The sequence below is a fragment of the Phacochoerus africanus genome, chromosome 15, assembly GCF_016906955.1.
Source record: "Phacochoerus africanus isolate WHEZ1 chromosome 15, ROS_Pafr_v1, whole genome shotgun sequence".
In the NCBI taxonomy this organism is placed as follows: domain Eukaryota; kingdom Metazoa; phylum Chordata; class Mammalia; order Artiodactyla; family Suidae; genus Phacochoerus; species Phacochoerus africanus.
This window is the reverse complement of record NC_062558.1, coordinates 115,107,046-115,123,744: the sequence shown is the minus strand read 5'-3', so window position 1 is coordinate 115,123,744 and position 16,699 is coordinate 115,107,046.

The following is a 16,699-nucleotide window of genomic DNA, read 5'->3' as shown; positions in this document are numbered from 1 at the left end:
GCCCACGTAGGAAATGCTGTCTGGGGGCAATCAGCTCCTCTCCCCATTCCAGGCATCAGTAGTTATTTACCAGAGAATATGGTCTCTCTGGAGAACGCAGCATGGGAGCACCAGAACTCCAGACAGAGAAGCTCAATGCTTGTGGTTAAAAGAGGCACCAACTGAGAAGTAGTTGAAACCATGTTCCTTTAGGGAACAGATTTTCTTGGATCTGTATGCATCCTTTACAGTTTTATTAGTCACTGCTAAAGCCCTTTTGGGTCTCGGAGCCGCCGGCAGGGTGCTGTTCCTGGGAGGATTACCTTGAGCAACGAGCCCCAAACAGCAACCGTGCATATCAACAAGCTGGGCTGCCCTGGCAACACCACCATCCAAGGGGAGGGGCCCTGAGGTTTTAGACAGCCAGTGGGCGAACCAGCCTGGAGCTTCTGTGATTCTCTTTTCCTATCTGTGACAAAGTTTGATCATGTTTGCTACTTGAATCAGAGTTGAAAATATTTTCCCTTTGAGACTTGGTGGCTGGATACCAATTTATTGACACTGTGGCTTCACCTCAGACTTAATCCATGATGTATCTAATGTTTAAAGTAAAATCACACTAGTGTTAAATAATACATTGATGTTAATGATAGCTAACTAACTATCCAATGGTTATGCACCAATCACCCAGCCCAGCTTAAATCTTCACGTAAACCTAAATAGATAGGGACTATTATCATTCCCATTTTACAGATGAGGAAATTGAGGCCAACACTACATTTCCCAGGGGTATGCAACTAATAAGTGGAAGAGCCAGGTTTCTACCCAGGGAGCTCAACTACTAGGCCGTTTTGCTTTCAGGACCAGAGAAGCCTGTTCTGTGGTGGCCCTGAGCTGTGAATTCAACACAGTGTCTTCAAATTTAGGTTGACATATAAATTTTATTTTTGCTATAGCTAAGCCTACCCTGAGCACACCACTTCTGATGATAAAGGATTTATGGGACGCTGGGCTGAGTAGGTGGGGTGACATCAGGTCACAGTGGTGGCAGAGAGGGAGCAGGTGTTTACTGAAGCATGTAGGAGACCTGGGACAAGGCAGCAAACCTTCCTACCTGAACTGCAGTAGGGCCTCAGAGGGACCAAGAAAATGTGGTTCAGTAACCTCCATGGGGTTTGGTTTAGCCCATGCAGTACTGGTATTCTCAGGGTTTTTAAAATATTAAAAATGTCTAATGATTAAGTATTTTATACATACAGAAAATAATAAAGCAGAAAGCCTAGATATCACTAAGATGAGATAGCTGTTAACATTTTTTCATATATACTTTAGTTCTCTCTCTTTAAAGAAACAATGTTAAAGATACAAATACATTTTTTGAAAAAGAAAGAAGAAGGGGGGGTAGTTCTCTTGTGCTGCAGTGGGTTAAGGATATGGCACTGTCACTGCTGTGGCGTGGACTTGATCCCTGGCCTGGGAACTTCCACATGCGACAGTGTGGCCAAAAATAAGAGAGAGAGAGAGAGAGAAACACAGAGAAAGGCAACCGCATTCTGTCTTTGCCTCCGTTCTCACAGGTAACAACTACCTTGAGGTTGATGTGCATCATTTCCGTGCAGGTATTTTATTGTGGCCTAACTTACAAGTAGCAAACTGTACAAGTCTTAATCATACAGCTGGATGAATTTTTACATGTGTATACTCCCAGAACAAGATATAGATCAATGACATATCCAGGACCTCAGGGGGCTCCTCTGCGTCACATTTCAAAAAGAAGGTGACAGAATTGCCAATATTTAAAAGTTTAAAAATCTAAAGATTTAAAGTAAAAAATCCAAATTTCTAGCTTCTCTTGAAATTTTGGAAAGCCTGACCACACTCAGCTCACCTTCTGGCTTGGAGACAGAGTAGGTCTGCCCGCTTTAGAGGAGGTGTGAGCTGCTCAGTTGAGCTACTGCATCCACCATGTCCTCTTGGTGTATCCAGCCCACTTCATTCATTTACATCTGCTAACCTGTGACTCATCCCCTGAAGGGTGCCACCATATTTATAATATTTCAAAAGTGCTGCAAAGATAACAAGGCTGAGAAAAGTTGCCTTAGCCATTCTAAGAAAGGCGGAGTTAAAGAAAAATATCCTCCTCTCCTCATCTGCTAGGTGATTTGGGAAGCTGCTGACCATGCCATTAAACAAAAAGGAACCTGATTCTCCAGGTCTTTGCTGTTTAAAGTGAGGTCCTTGGAACAGCAGCGCCAGCATCATGCAGGAGCATGTTAGAATTGCAAAATCTCAGTTCCCTCCCCACACCTACTATACTATACTAGTCTACTAGGGCTGCAAGTAACTAAGTACCACAGACTAGATGGCTTAAAGAATGGAAATTTATTTTTCACAGTTCTGGAGGCTTAAAGTCCAAGACCAGGGCATCATCAGGGTTGGTTTCTTCCAAAGTCTCTCTCTTTGGTTTGCAGGTGGCTATCTTCTCCCTGTGTCTTCACATGGTCTTTCCTCTGTGTCTGTGTTCTCTTCTTACAAGTCATATTCAATCAGAGCCCACTTCAGTGACCTCATTTTACCTTAATTCCCTTTTTAAAAACCATATTCCAAATATAGTCACCTTCTGAGGTCCTGGCTGTTAAGACTTTGACGTATGAATTTTGAGGGGACATGGCTCAGCCCATAACACTTCCTAAATCATGATTTACATTTTAATGAGATCCCCAGGGCACTTCTGTGCACATTAAAGTTGGAAAAACACTGTCCAGTGCCTGCTCCCTAGTGGATAAAACACCAGTGCCTCTGTCTAGGTGTGGAGCCAGGGAAAGTAGAAGAAGCTGGAGTGAGTTCTTAGTTTTTAATTATATTATTTTTTTTTGGGGGGGGTGACTTTTTAGATGAACTTTCCATTCTGCATGTCTGGTATGGTGAGAATACTTCCCTCTTTTTGAAGCTGCAGGAGGTCAATTCCTTCTTGAGGGAGACTCCTTGCTTTATCACTAAGGGGCAGAGACTGCCTGCACTTTGGGGAATGAGAGAAGGTAAGGATGACACGTGAGGCCTGATGAATCAAAGCTGGTGTGAATCTGATCCATGGGAGTTTAGAAGAGCCTCCTTCTGAAACAGGTTGGAATGCTGGCCATGTGACTGCTCTTAGCAGAGGTCATTTTCATCTGGTCATTACCTGCAAGCTTCCTCTGTCAAAGTACAAGGCATGTCTGTGGGATTTCCTAGAAAGTGGACCAGGAAGATACTACCCTGCATTCCTCCCCCATCTGTACAAGCTCATTTACCACCTCTGACATAAGCCTGATGCTATGGTGACAGTTACCATGGAGATACTTCTATGCAAGGTTGAAGCTAATCCTGACCCAGACTGTCAATCACAGGGTTTAAACTAGAGATTTTCAAGCTGTGTTCTATAAAACTATAAGGTGCTTCTAGTGTTTCAGAAACATTTCATTCAAATCTCAATTTAAAATATTTTACATTTATTTTTTAAAATTTTTTATTGTAGTTGATTTACAATGTTCCATCAATTTCTCCTGCACAACAAAGTGACCCAGTCATACATCCATATACGTTCTTTTTTTTCACATTATCCTCCTTATGTTCCATCACAAGTGATCAGATATAGTTCCCTGTGCTATGCAGCAGAATCTCATTAAATTTATTTTTAAATTATAAAGAATGTATATGTATGAGGAAGAAAAATCAAACAGCATACAGTATGGACTATATACTAAAAGGGGAATGTCCAAATTCCCATCTGACAGGGTAGTTTGTTTAAGGCTAATTCCTCTTACAAATAATACACATAAATTCTAGACCCCCTCCCTCAAAAACCCCCTATTTAGGAGTTCTCGTTATGGCCTCAGTGAGTTGAGAACCTGACTTAGTATCCATGAGGATGCTGGCTTGATCCCTGGCCTTGCTCAGTGGGTTAAGGATCTGATGTTCTGCAAGCTGCACCATAGGTCACAGATGCGGCTTGGATCCCACGTTGCTATGGCTGAGGATGTGGCATGGGTCAACAGGTGCAGCTCCTTTTCAACCCCTGGCCTAGGAACTTCTATACGCCACAAGTGTGGCCCTAAAAAGAAAAAAAGAAAAAAAACCCTATTTGATGCCACTGGAGAGCATCTAGATGGTAAAGGAAAGGAACCACTCTCTGGGTGAGACCCACACTTGTATAGCTTTTCACTAAGGCAGTCATCCTCAAACTAGAGCTTGTTAAAATACAGACTGCTAGGCTCCATCTCAAGTTTCTGATTCACTAGGTCTGAGATGGGGCCCCAAAACTTGCATTTCTAACCATCCCTCCCCCCCATGTAACACTAAATACTGGTCTAAGGATCACACTTTGAGAACCACAGTCAGCTGACACAGGGTAGAGGTCACTGAGGAACTAAAGCCACAGGTTTATGACTTTATGATTCTGAGAAGGAGAATACAATCAGAGCGGCTGGAAGTTGTGGTGAAAATTCTGGAAATGAGAGAGTCATAGAGTGGAATCCCCCAAATATGTGTATAAATCCTCCTCAAATCCTTGGCTGACCCTTGAACTGTACATGTCCAGTGAGACTCCAAGGAATCCAAGCAGAAAACAACAGCTGGTGGCTGAAAGAGACTGAGCAGATTTTAGCCAATGCCCATCATATGGGTGACAAGAATTTGGAGCCAAAAATCTCACCAAGTTATAGGGGTTTAGTCAACTCAGGCTTTCAGTTCAAACCATAGAAGGGCCATACTCCAAGAGTAAAGGCTGCAACTCTATGTTGACCAAGAAATACATCAGGCTGCAAAGAAGAAGAGTTTATTTGGGGTCTTAGTAATAGCAATTCAGGAGACACCGACTCAAAACCAAAAAAGTGTCCCAGAGAAGAGAAAGAGTCAGAGGCTTATGAAGGCAACAGCCACAAGGTTGTTAAAGTTGCCTGGCAAGAATTATGATTGACCCTGACACAAGAAAGGAAATATTTGTCTTTAAGAGTAGGCTGTACACATGTTATTTAGGATCCAATAAATAGATAGTCTGCCATGGCTTATTTTAGGGTAAGTGTCCAAGAAGTATATTGAGTTGCTGGAACATTAGTGTGATATTCTCCAATGCCTTAATTAAGACAATAAATGTTCAGGGAGTTCCTGTCATAGAGCAATGGAAACAAAACCAACTAGTATCCTTGAGGATGCAGGTTCGACCCCTGGCCTTGCTCAGTGGGTTGGGGATTGGCATTGCTGTGAGCTGTGGTGTAGGTCACAGATGCGGCTCAGATCCCACATTGCTGTGGCTGTGGTGTAGGCTGGTAGCCGTAGCTCCAATTTTACCACTAGCCTGGGGACTTCCATATGCCATGGTAGCAGTCTTAAAAAACAAACAAAAAAAGGCAATAAGTAGTCAAACTTTGGATTCCATCTGGGCTAGGGCTGCATAAGTCACACTCAGGGGCCTCACAGCTCCAATTTAGAGAGCTTTCTTAGCAATACCCCTCCATTTTTATTTTCCTTTCATAACTAAGGCATTCACTGTAGCACTAAAGTTAAAGCTAACTGGACCCATTCTAACAAAACCTACAAGCAAGTTTTAAGTGATGTGATTCACCAGTAATTTCCCTACCTATTGCAAGAGAATGCCCATCAGAGGATAACAGGATCCAGTCTCTAAAACACATTTACAGTGTTTACTCCACAAAAAGTATTAGCTATGTGAAGAAAAAGAAAAATGTGCAAGTTCCCTGATGGTCAGGTGGTTAGGATTCAGTGATTTAACCACTGCAACCCCACCTGGGTTCAATCCCTGATATGGGAGCTAAGATCCCCTGTTTTTGTTTTGTTTTTTGGGGGAGGGCTAGGGCCAAAAAAAAAAAAAGAAAGAAAGAAAGAAAAGAAAAGAAAAATGTGATTCATAATCAAGAGAAGAATCAGTCAATAGAAACAGACTCACAAACAACCTGTAGGTCAGAATTAGCAGACAAGGACTTTATAGTAATCTTGGTTAATATGTTAAAGAGTCTGCAGTAAAAGATGCATATACTGGGTAAAGAGATGAGCAATTCAGGAGAGATCTGGAAACTGTAAAAAGGAATCAGGGAGTTCCCGTCGGGACGCAATGGTTAACAAATCTGACTAGGAACCATGAGGTTGTGGGTCGATCCCTGCACTTGCTCAGTGGGTTAATGATCCTGCATTGCTGTGGCTCTGGCGTAGGCTGGCAGCTACAGCTCCAATTAGATCCCTAGCCTGGGAACCTCCATATGCCACAGGAGTGGCCCAAGAAATGGCAAAAAAAGACAAAAAATAAAATAAAATAAAGAATCACTGTCTTAAAAAAAAAAAAAAGGAATCAAGTGGGGGTTCCCATGGTGGCACAGTGGTTAACGAATCTGACTAGGAACCATGAGGTTGCGGGTTTGATCCCTGGCCTTACTCAGTGGGTTAAGGATCCAGCATTGCCGTGAGCTGTGGTGTAGGTTACAGACGCAACTCAGATCCCGCATTGCTTTGGCTCTGGTGTAGGCCGGTGGCTACAGCTCTGACTCAACCCCTAGCCTGGGAACCTCCATATGCCGCAAGAGCAGCCCTAGAAAAAGACCAAAAAAAAAAAGAGAGAGAGAGAGAGAATCAAGTGGAAATTGTAGAACTGAAAAGCACAGTATCTGAAAAGTGATCCTCTTGTTCCACATCCTCATTCCCAATGCAAATTTCTGCCTCAGAAGTAAACATCTGCAGTAGGGTTCTTTGGTTGTAAGTGATAAAGACTTTAGCTAGCTTATGCTAAAGGTATAGTAAAGTCTGCATAGCCAAACTGTGGTGTGGGGTAAAGTGGAACTGGTTTAGGATCATTTGCCCTAGGGATTCAAAGGCCATGAAGATGCTCGTGTCATTCATCTCTTGCCTCTGTCTGAGAATTTGCTCTGTACTCTCTCACAATGAGCAGACTTCTCTGTGTGGTGAGGGAGATGGCCAAGCTGAGCTCTAGGCTCGTAGCTTCTAGCTCTGAAAGGACAGAGGTTCTCTTCCCATAGCATCTGTTAGAAAAATCCCAGGTCTCTCTACTTAGTCTCTGATTAGTCCAGTGTATGTTACATTCTCTCCACGTACCAATCAAAATTGCCGGGATGGGGGGAGTTCTCTGGTGGCCTAGCTGTTAAGGATCCAGTGTTTTCACTGCTGTGGTTCAGGCCAAAAAGAATTGCCAGGAGGTCGGATATTATTAATGGCTTGGATCGAACCTGTCACTGTGGCCAAAGAGGCAGTTCCCTTTGGGAGGAGAGCAGCTCTTCAAAAGGAAAGAAGTAGCATATATGTGGTAAGTGGGACAACTATTGTGAGCTGGACAGCCACCTATACCCGTATCAGTTAGGTGTTAACTCCACATCATTTACTATGTATTACATCGTGTCACACTGTGAGTTCCCCTCAGAGCAGCCCGTGTTGGTGATCTGGAGGCAAGTAATTTGGAGGGACATGATCCAAAGAAGCATGGTGAGGGAGCCAGGAGGTGAGACAGGAAAAGGGGGAAAGCAGAGAAGGTGTGCCCCTTGAGAAACAGTGCAGAACACCACAGAATTGTCCAAGGGGCAAGGAAGTGAGGGACTTTATCCACCGCTCCTGCCCCTCATGGTTGCAGGTTGCTCCTGTGGGGCACCCCTTCGGAGCACACAGCTGGAGACAGCTCTCAAACAGAGAGGTGTGGGGACTTGAAGGAGGAGGCTGTTGTTGTGTAGGGAGAGTCTGCAGAAGCTGTCCTCTCTGAAGTGGGCTGAGGGGAAATGGGAAGGGTACTAACAGTGCCTGAAACATACCCATAAATCCCTTTAATAAATTGGGTTCTATTACACATTTTTCTATAAAAATGAAAATTTCAAAACTACGTTTTAACTATGTTTAAAATTCAAACAGTATCCACGACATGGAAACAACCTAAATGTCTATCAACAGATAAATGGATTAAGAAGATGTGGTGTATGTATATATATATATATATATATATATATATATATATATATATATATGATGGAGTACTACTCAGCCATAAAAAAGAAAATAATGCCATTTGCAGCAACATGGATGAAACTAGAGACTCTCATAACATATGAAGTAAGTCAGAAGGAGAAAGACAAATACCATATGATATCACTTATACCTGGAATCTAATATATGGCACAAATGAACCTTTCCACAGAAAAGACTCTCATGGACTTGGAGAACAAACTTGTGTTTGCAAAGGGGGAGGAGGAAGGAATGGGATGGATTGGGAGTCTGGGGTTAATAGATGCAAACTATTGCATTTGGAGCAGATAAGCAATGAGATCCTGCTGTGTATTACAGGGAACTATATCTAGTCATTTGTGATGGAGCATGATGGAGGATAATGTGAGAAAAGAATGTGTGTGTGTGTGTGTGTGTGTGACTGAATCATTTTGCTGTACAGTAGAAATTGACAGAACTCTGTAAACCAATTATAATGGAAAAAATAAAAATCATTTAAAAAGAAAAAAAAATCCACATCCAAATGAGCTGCAATTCCAAATGGGAACCCAGGCGACCAGAGGGCCAGTGGCCTCCTTATAGTTCAATAGTTAGTCCTGCAGTAACTAGTTTATAACATCCCTCATCCAGGTACCATCCTACTCTACCTATTAGATGTTAGTGCCTAAATAGCTAATGCATATTAGTGTAAGATTTTCTTCAACTGGATTTAACTACCTTTGAAACTGAAAATGGGTTTCACTGGTAAAGAACAGGACATTTAAGAAGAAAATCTGAGGAGTTCCTGCTGTGGTGCAATGGGATCGGCAGTGTCTGTACAGTGCCAGGACACATGTTTGATTCCAAGCCTGGCACAGGAAAAAAAAAGAAAAAAAGAAAAGAAGAAGAAGAAAATATGACCAGGACCTAGATATCAAACATTCCACCTTAGTCTGATTCTTCAAAGCATCGGCCTCAGTGACAGCAGACAATAGCCAGTGAAGAAAATATGCCAAAAATGCTCACACAAACCTGTTCCAAGACAAGAGAGGATGATACTTAGTTGTTTGGGGAACTCACCTTTTATGGCAATAAAAATTATCCAAGTCCCAAATATGTTTTGTGTAGTAAATTTTGCAAATTAGTGTTATAGACCCTTCCAAGCAGCAAGGCCATTTTGAGACTAAATACAGTGGAGCATGAAATCAAGGCTTTCCGTTTCATTATATGGAAAATGAACAGCTTAATATTTTTGTAAAAATATGTGCAAAGAAGTCTGGGGGGTGAAAATACATGTATGGTGTCACACATAACACGTTTCACATGAAGGAGAAGAATATACTATTAAGGGAATTTCCTCATGGTTCAGTGGGTTAAGGATCCAGTGTTGTCACTGCTGTAGCTCAGGTCACTGTTGTGGAGGAGGTTTTATCCCTGGCCTGGGAACTTCCACATGCCATAGGTATGGCAAAAATAAAATAAAATTAAAAATAAAAAGCTTAGGAAAACTATTACTAATCAGGCTGCAAGAACATGGACCAGGCAAACTTCTGGGAAAGGGTGATAACTGCTGCTGGATCATTCTGCCCAGAGAGAAATTTGCAGTCCACTCTGGAAACAAAAGTTCCCTGTGGGCAGGGCTCTCATCTCTTATTCACAGAGAAATCACTCAGTATCTGTGGGGGATAAGTTTTAGGACACCCAGATGACACCAAAATCTGAAGATACTCAAGTTTCTTACGTAAAGCAGGGCAGTAGTCGGCCCTCTGTCTCCATGGATGCAGTAGCCTGACTATTCAAAACTCATTGAGTGAATGAGTGAATCCAAGTTGCTTGATGTTTGAAAATTAAAGTTATGTGTGGGAGTTCCCATCATGGTTCAGTGGTTAATGAACCTGACTAGTATCCATGAGGATGCATGTTTAATCCCTGGCCTCCCTCAGTGGGTTGGGAATCTGGGGTTGCCTTGAGCTGTGGTGTAGGTTGCAGACATAGCTTGGATCCCAAGTTGCTATGGCTGTGGCATAGGCTGACAGCTGTAGCTCTGATTTGACCCCTAACCTGAGAACCTTCATAAGCTATGGGTGTGGCCCTAAAAAAATAATAATTATGTATGATCTTATACAGACCAGCAGGGCCAGAGAACAAATGATGCTTCTTTTAGTAGATGATGATGGTGATGATGATGATGGTGGTGGTGGTGGTGATGTGATGGTGTGGTGATGATGATGTGAGGTGGTGGTGATGATGATGTGAGGTGGTGGTGATGATGATGTGATGGTGGTAGTGATGATGATGTGATGGTGGTGATGATGATGATGTGATGGTGGTGGTGATGATGTGATGGTGGTAGTAGTGATGATTATGGTGGTGGTGATGATGTGATGGTGGTGGTGATGATGTGATGGTGGTGGTAGTGACGATTGTGGTGGTGGTGGTGATGATGATGTGATGGTGGTGGTAGTGATGATTATGGTGGTGGTGGTGATGATGTGATGGTGGTGGTGATGATGATGTGATGGTGGTGGTGATGATGATGGTGGTGGTGATGATGATGTGATGGTGGTGGTAGTGATGATTATGGTGTGTGGTGGTGATGATGGTGGTGGTGGTGATGATTATGGTGGTGGTGATGATTATGGTGGTGGTGGTGATGATGATGTGATGGTGGTGGTGATGATGATGGTGGTGGTGGTGGTGATGATGGTGGTGGTGATGATGATGATGGTGGTGGTGATGGTGATGATGATGTGATGGTGGTGGTGATGATGATGTGATGGTGGTGTGGTGATGATGATTGTGATGGTGGTGGTGATGATGATGTGATGGTGGGTGGTGATTGATGATGTGATGTGGTGGTGATGATGGGTGGTGATTATGATGTGATGGTTGGTGGTGCTGATTGATGATGATGATGGTGGTTGGTGGATGATGAGGTGATGATGGGTGGTGTGTGGTGATGATGTGATGGTGGTGGTGATGATGATGATGATGTGATGGTGGTGGTGATGATGATGATGGTGGTGGTGATGGTGATGATGATGTGATGGTGGTGGTGATGATGATGATGATGATGGTGATGGTGGTGATGATGATGATTATAGCTAACTTTTACTGAGGATTTCCCATGTACCCACACTGTGCTGACCATTTTACATGACTGATGACATGTTCACCTGACAATGATGCCATAAAGTAAGCATTATTATCTCCACTTTATAGACAAGAAACTGAAGCTTAAGAAAGGTGAAACAATTTTCAAAGCTGCACAAAGAATAATGATAGAGCAGGAATCCAAACCTAAACCCATAGGCTCTCCCCACTGTACTCCTCTGCCATATATGCATTCAGAAAAGCTGTCAAGAGGAAGATCTTTTTTTGAACCTACCATGAAATGTTTGCCAAAAAAAAAAAATGTAGTAGTGATATTCAGATGGGGAAAAAACAATAATGGGGGAAAAGGTGAGGAAGAAGTTTCTTCTATTAAGTCGTGCCTGTAGGAGCTCCCGCTGTGATGCACTGGCTTAAGAATCCAACTGCAGCGGTTCAGGTTGCTGTGGAGGTGAGGGTTCAATCCCTGGCCCAGTGCAGTGGGTTAAAGGATCAGGCATTGCTGCAGCTATGGCATAGGTCACAGTTGTGGCTCAGAGTCAATCCCTGACCTGGGAACTTCCATATGCCGCAGTTGCGGCCATAAAATTAAAAAATAAATAAGTTGTGCCTGTGCCAGGATTAAGCCATCATTATACTATACACACATCAGTCATTAGCCATCATCAAGAAGATAACATCTTAAAATGCATTATATATGGCATCTCAGTGATGCTGAGATGCTGCCTTCACATTGAAGACTTCAGACATGTCTGGGTTACTGTAAATAACAGGGATAGTGAGATCCAAAAGTTACTTTTTACTTTTCAGGCCAGAGCAAGATGCTGTTACAACCATTTCAAGTGAGAAAAGAAATCACTGCAAGAAATTACTCTCTATCTGGTTAAAGAAAACCTCTTATTAGCTAAATCTTTCTTTTATTTAAATTAATTAAATTTAAATTGAATGTTCCAGCTGGTCCTTTTACATAGTTGAGCAGGCTAAAGTTCCATTGCAGTATTGCGATTTTATTGTAGTAACAACTTAGTGTTAGCAACGAAATCAAAACTCAGTCATAGCTCTGTATTTTAAAAATGATAACTCTGACCTGAAATTTCACAAGATATCTGATACATGAAGACTCTAAGATATCAGACTTTTTAAATGGCACCATTGAACATCTTATAAGGTTACAAAGCATATCTGAAAAGTATTTTTTTGCAGAACAATGAAGGTTAAAAACTAGCAGAGGAATCCTTCACTGACCTCTTGAAATGGAATCAATTTAGGAATGTGAGCAGTTGTTAGATATTATTAGTAAATATAACTTTGAAACAGAAAATTCATCTTCTTCTTCTTTCAAGCTTCTGGATCAGTTTCATTGAAAAGTGCCAGAAGACTGCAAAGCATGTGGCTTAAAGACCGTGAGTATTTGCAAGGACTGTCTTTGTATGAATGAAGAATTACTTGCTGCTGCGCAACAAAAACAAAATATAGAAATAGACTGCTGACACTGGTAGAAAACTAGAGCTGACATCCCAAGCCAACTTCTCATTTCTATGCTTCTCAGAGCACATTCATGGTCCCCCACTCATAGATTTTACATTTTCCTTTTAAATAAATTATTTAAAAATCATGACTATTTCAAACATGTCTTCACAGTACAGAAAACAATATGAAAAAGAAGTTCTCAACACCCAATTTTAACAAATAATAGCATTTGGAGTTCTCGTCGTGGCGCAGCGGAAACGAATCCACCTAGGACCCATGAGGTTGAGGGTTCAATCCCTGGCCTCACTCAGTGGGTTAAGGATCCTGCATTGCCATGAGCTGTGGTGTAGGTAGGTTGCAGATGAGCTTCAGATCTGATGTTGCTGTGGCTGTGGTGTAGGCCGGCAGCCGTAGCTCTGACTGGACCCCTAACCTGGGAACCTCCATATGCGGGTGCAGCCCTAAAAAGCAAAAAAACAAAACCAAAATTAGCATTTTACCACATTCAGTTCCTTTTTAATTAATTAAATAATTTATTTATTTATTTATTTATTGTCTTTTTGACTTTTTGCCTTTTCTGGGGCTGCTCCCACAGCACATGGAGGTTCCCAGGCTAGGGGTCTAATTGGAGCTCTAGCTGCCAGCCTATGCCAGAGCCACAGCAATGTGGGATCCGAGTCACATCTGCAACGTACACCACAGCTCATGGCCACACCAGGTCCTTAATCCACTGAGCGAGGCCATGCATCAAACCCGTAACCTCATGATTCCTAGTCAGATTCATTAACCATGAACCACGAAAGGAACTCCTCAGTTCCTTTTTAAAAGACACGTATTATTACAATTACACAATTTTCTGGTTCCTCTCTCTCTCATCAGAGGTGACAGCTACCCTGAAGTTGGTGTGTATCCTTCCTGTCCATTTTAATACACAAATATAGGTATATGTTATATGTATATAATTGTTTTTTATTTTTACCATTTGTAAATTATATTCTATACATATCCTTCTTGCAACTGGCATTGTTTTTACTCACCTGAATTTTATGGAGATTTATCTTGGCTGATTTATTTAGTTTTATTTCATTGATTTTTTTATTTCTTGTTGAGGTACATCTTAGTTCTAGCCATTATAATAAGAATATCATAGGAGTTCCCCTCGTGGCTCAGTGGTTAACAAATCCAACTAGTAACTATGAAGTTGCAGGTTTGATCCCTGGCCTCGCTCATTGGCTTAAGGATCTGGCATTGCCATGAGCCGTGTGAATAGCAGCCATGGAGTCGTGGCTCAGTGGTTAGCAAACCCGACTAGCATCCATGAGGACATGGATTTGATCCCTCACCTCATTCACTGGGTGAAAGATCCAGCCTTGCCATGAGCTGGGGTGTAGGTCGCAGATGCAGCTTGGATCCCCTGTGGCTGTGGCGTAGGCCAACAGCTACAGCTCCCATTTGGACCCCTAGCCTGGGAAACTCCATATGCTGCAGGTGCAGCCTAAAAAGCAAAAAGGAAAAAAAAAAGAGAATCATAGACTGAGTGGTTTAAACAACAGACATTTATTTCTTACAGTTCTGGAGGCTGGTAAGTCTAAGATCTGGGTGCCAGCATGGATGGATTCTGGTGAAGGCCGTCTTCTTTGTTTCCTTACATGAGGCACGGTGTGTATAGTGGGGAATGAGGTGGGGGAGGGGGAGAGGGAGAGAAAACAAGCTCTCTTGTGTCCTTTTTGATAAGGGCACTAACCCCATTATGGGGGCTCCACCCTCAAGACCTAATTACCTCCCAAAGTCCCCATTTCCAAATACCATCACAATGGGGATTAGGGTTTCAGCATATGAACTTTGAGGGGGACACAAACTTTCAGTCCATAGTAAGCGATAACACACACACACACACACACACACACACACACACACACTGAAGCGCACAGCTCTAGTGCACAGCTAAAACTTCCATCTGGGTCAAGATAGAGACCATTTCCAGCACCCCCACAGTTCTTTGTGTCTCCTGCCAGTTCATACTTCTCAGGGGCAACCACTAACACAGCCTCAAACACTATTAATCAGTTTGGGCTGTTTTGAACTTTCTATACATGAAATGAAACAGTATGTACCCTTTGAGCCTGTCTTTTTTGGCTCAACATTGTGTCTGCGAACTTCATCCAGTTTGCTGCTTTTAGCTGTTGTCTTTTATCATTGGTATATAGTACTCTATTACACGAATGTAACACCACTCATTGACCAACTTAGCATTGTGGATGTTAGGGTGGCTCTCGGTTTTCTGTTATTATGAATAGTCCTACTATACATACTCTTGTACATTTTTTGGGTGGACAAATATACTAATTTCTCTTGGATCTATATCTAGGAATGAAATTGCAAGGTCATAGTATATGTATACTAGGCAGAGCTGAATAGCTGTAGCAGGGATCATATGGCCCCAAAAGTTGAAAAAATATTTGTTACCATTCATTTAACAGACACCTGGAGAAAACTTGTCATGTGTCAGCCATTGTTCTCAACGTGGGGGGTGTGTCATGGTAGGAAAACAGGCCAACAACCCTGTGCTTATAGAGCTGGCATTCTTAAGTTTTAGTATCATGAATTAATGATCAGACATTATCTACATGGTTTCTTGACTGTCTATTGGTGAAAATTTTCTATTTTCTTTCAAAAGTCTGAGCAGTGGCAACCCCTCATGTGTTAAGTAGGATTGACAAATCGGCCTGAAAGAGTGGGGTTTTCCAAGGGTCTCCTAGCACAAATGGTCCAGATCCTACCAAGTAAACAGCATCCTCAAGTGGAAATTCAAAATCCTCCCTCACTACCCCCTCTCATCTCGGTGGAGTATTCCTGCCTGTGCCCGTGCAGGATGCTTGGTACTTGTAGGCTGGGCTGGGCCAGCTCTGACCCCTGCCAGCAGACAGCCCTGTGAGTCAGCCGTAGTCACCCCCAGCTGCAAGGTCAAAGTCAGTGTGCAGTAAGGCATGGCCTAACACTGTTTCCTTGGAATAATGATTTGTTTTAAGTCACTTTAAACCTTTCAATACACTGCCCAAGAAGTTAACTATTCAGAAACTTCCTCCTCTCCCCCCACCCCCAAATTAAGGGAAAAACAAGAACTCCAGCAAAATAGGAAACATCTGACCTCCATTAAAGTAAAAACAAACTATCCAGGTATGGAAACCAACAAAATAAAATATGACTTAGAAAATATTGCTTTCAGTCTGAGTAATAAATGACTTACTTTGAATGTAGAGAAAGAAGTACATACTTACTAGAAAATTTATGTCTTCCAGCCCTCATTAAATAAATGATGAACAAATATTTTAAACACACTAGAGAGTTGAAGGTTCCCAATGTCTTGCTTTGTTTTGTTTTTTACTTGTCTAATTCATTGTTTCTTCCACCTAGACTGTGGAGGGCATTCCCATTTGTGACTAAATTCCCATTTGCGGATTAAACGCAGGGGCATAGTGCTTACTCAGCTTAATAAACAGTAGCTGGTATTACTATTATTATTGATACTACTATTATTATCATGATCATTATTATAGCTAAAGGGAATTTTTTTTTTTTTTTGTCTTTTTAGGGCCACACCCAAAGCACATGGAGGTTTCCAGGCTAGGGATAGAATCAGAGATGTAGCTGCAGGCTTATGCCACAGCCACAGCAACATCAGATCCAAGCTGAGCAATGCCAGATCTGAGCCACATCTGCAACTTACACCACAGTTCATGGCAACGCCAGATCTTAACCTACTGAGTGAGGCCAGGGATGGAACCTGCGTCCTCATGGTTACTAGTTAGATTCATTTCCGCTGACCCACAACGGGAACTTAGGAATTTTTTATATATACATCAACTAGAACATCTCCCATATATTACAGAATTTTTTTTAAAAAGTCAGAAAATAAGGTAGCACCATCATCCCCCAGGTGTACAGGCCAAAACCCATGATTGTCCTTAGCAGCTCCATTTCCCTCATCCCCTATGTCACCAAACAGAGGCCACTCTACCTTCTCCACCCGTTGTTCCACCCAGGACCATCAGCCCAGTCTAAACTGTCATCACCTCTTATATTCCACTGCAGATCTACCACTGCCCGCCTCGCCGATCAGGCCCCTTCGCCAGGGGACCATCCCGATCCTTTCAAAAATGCAAATTTATGA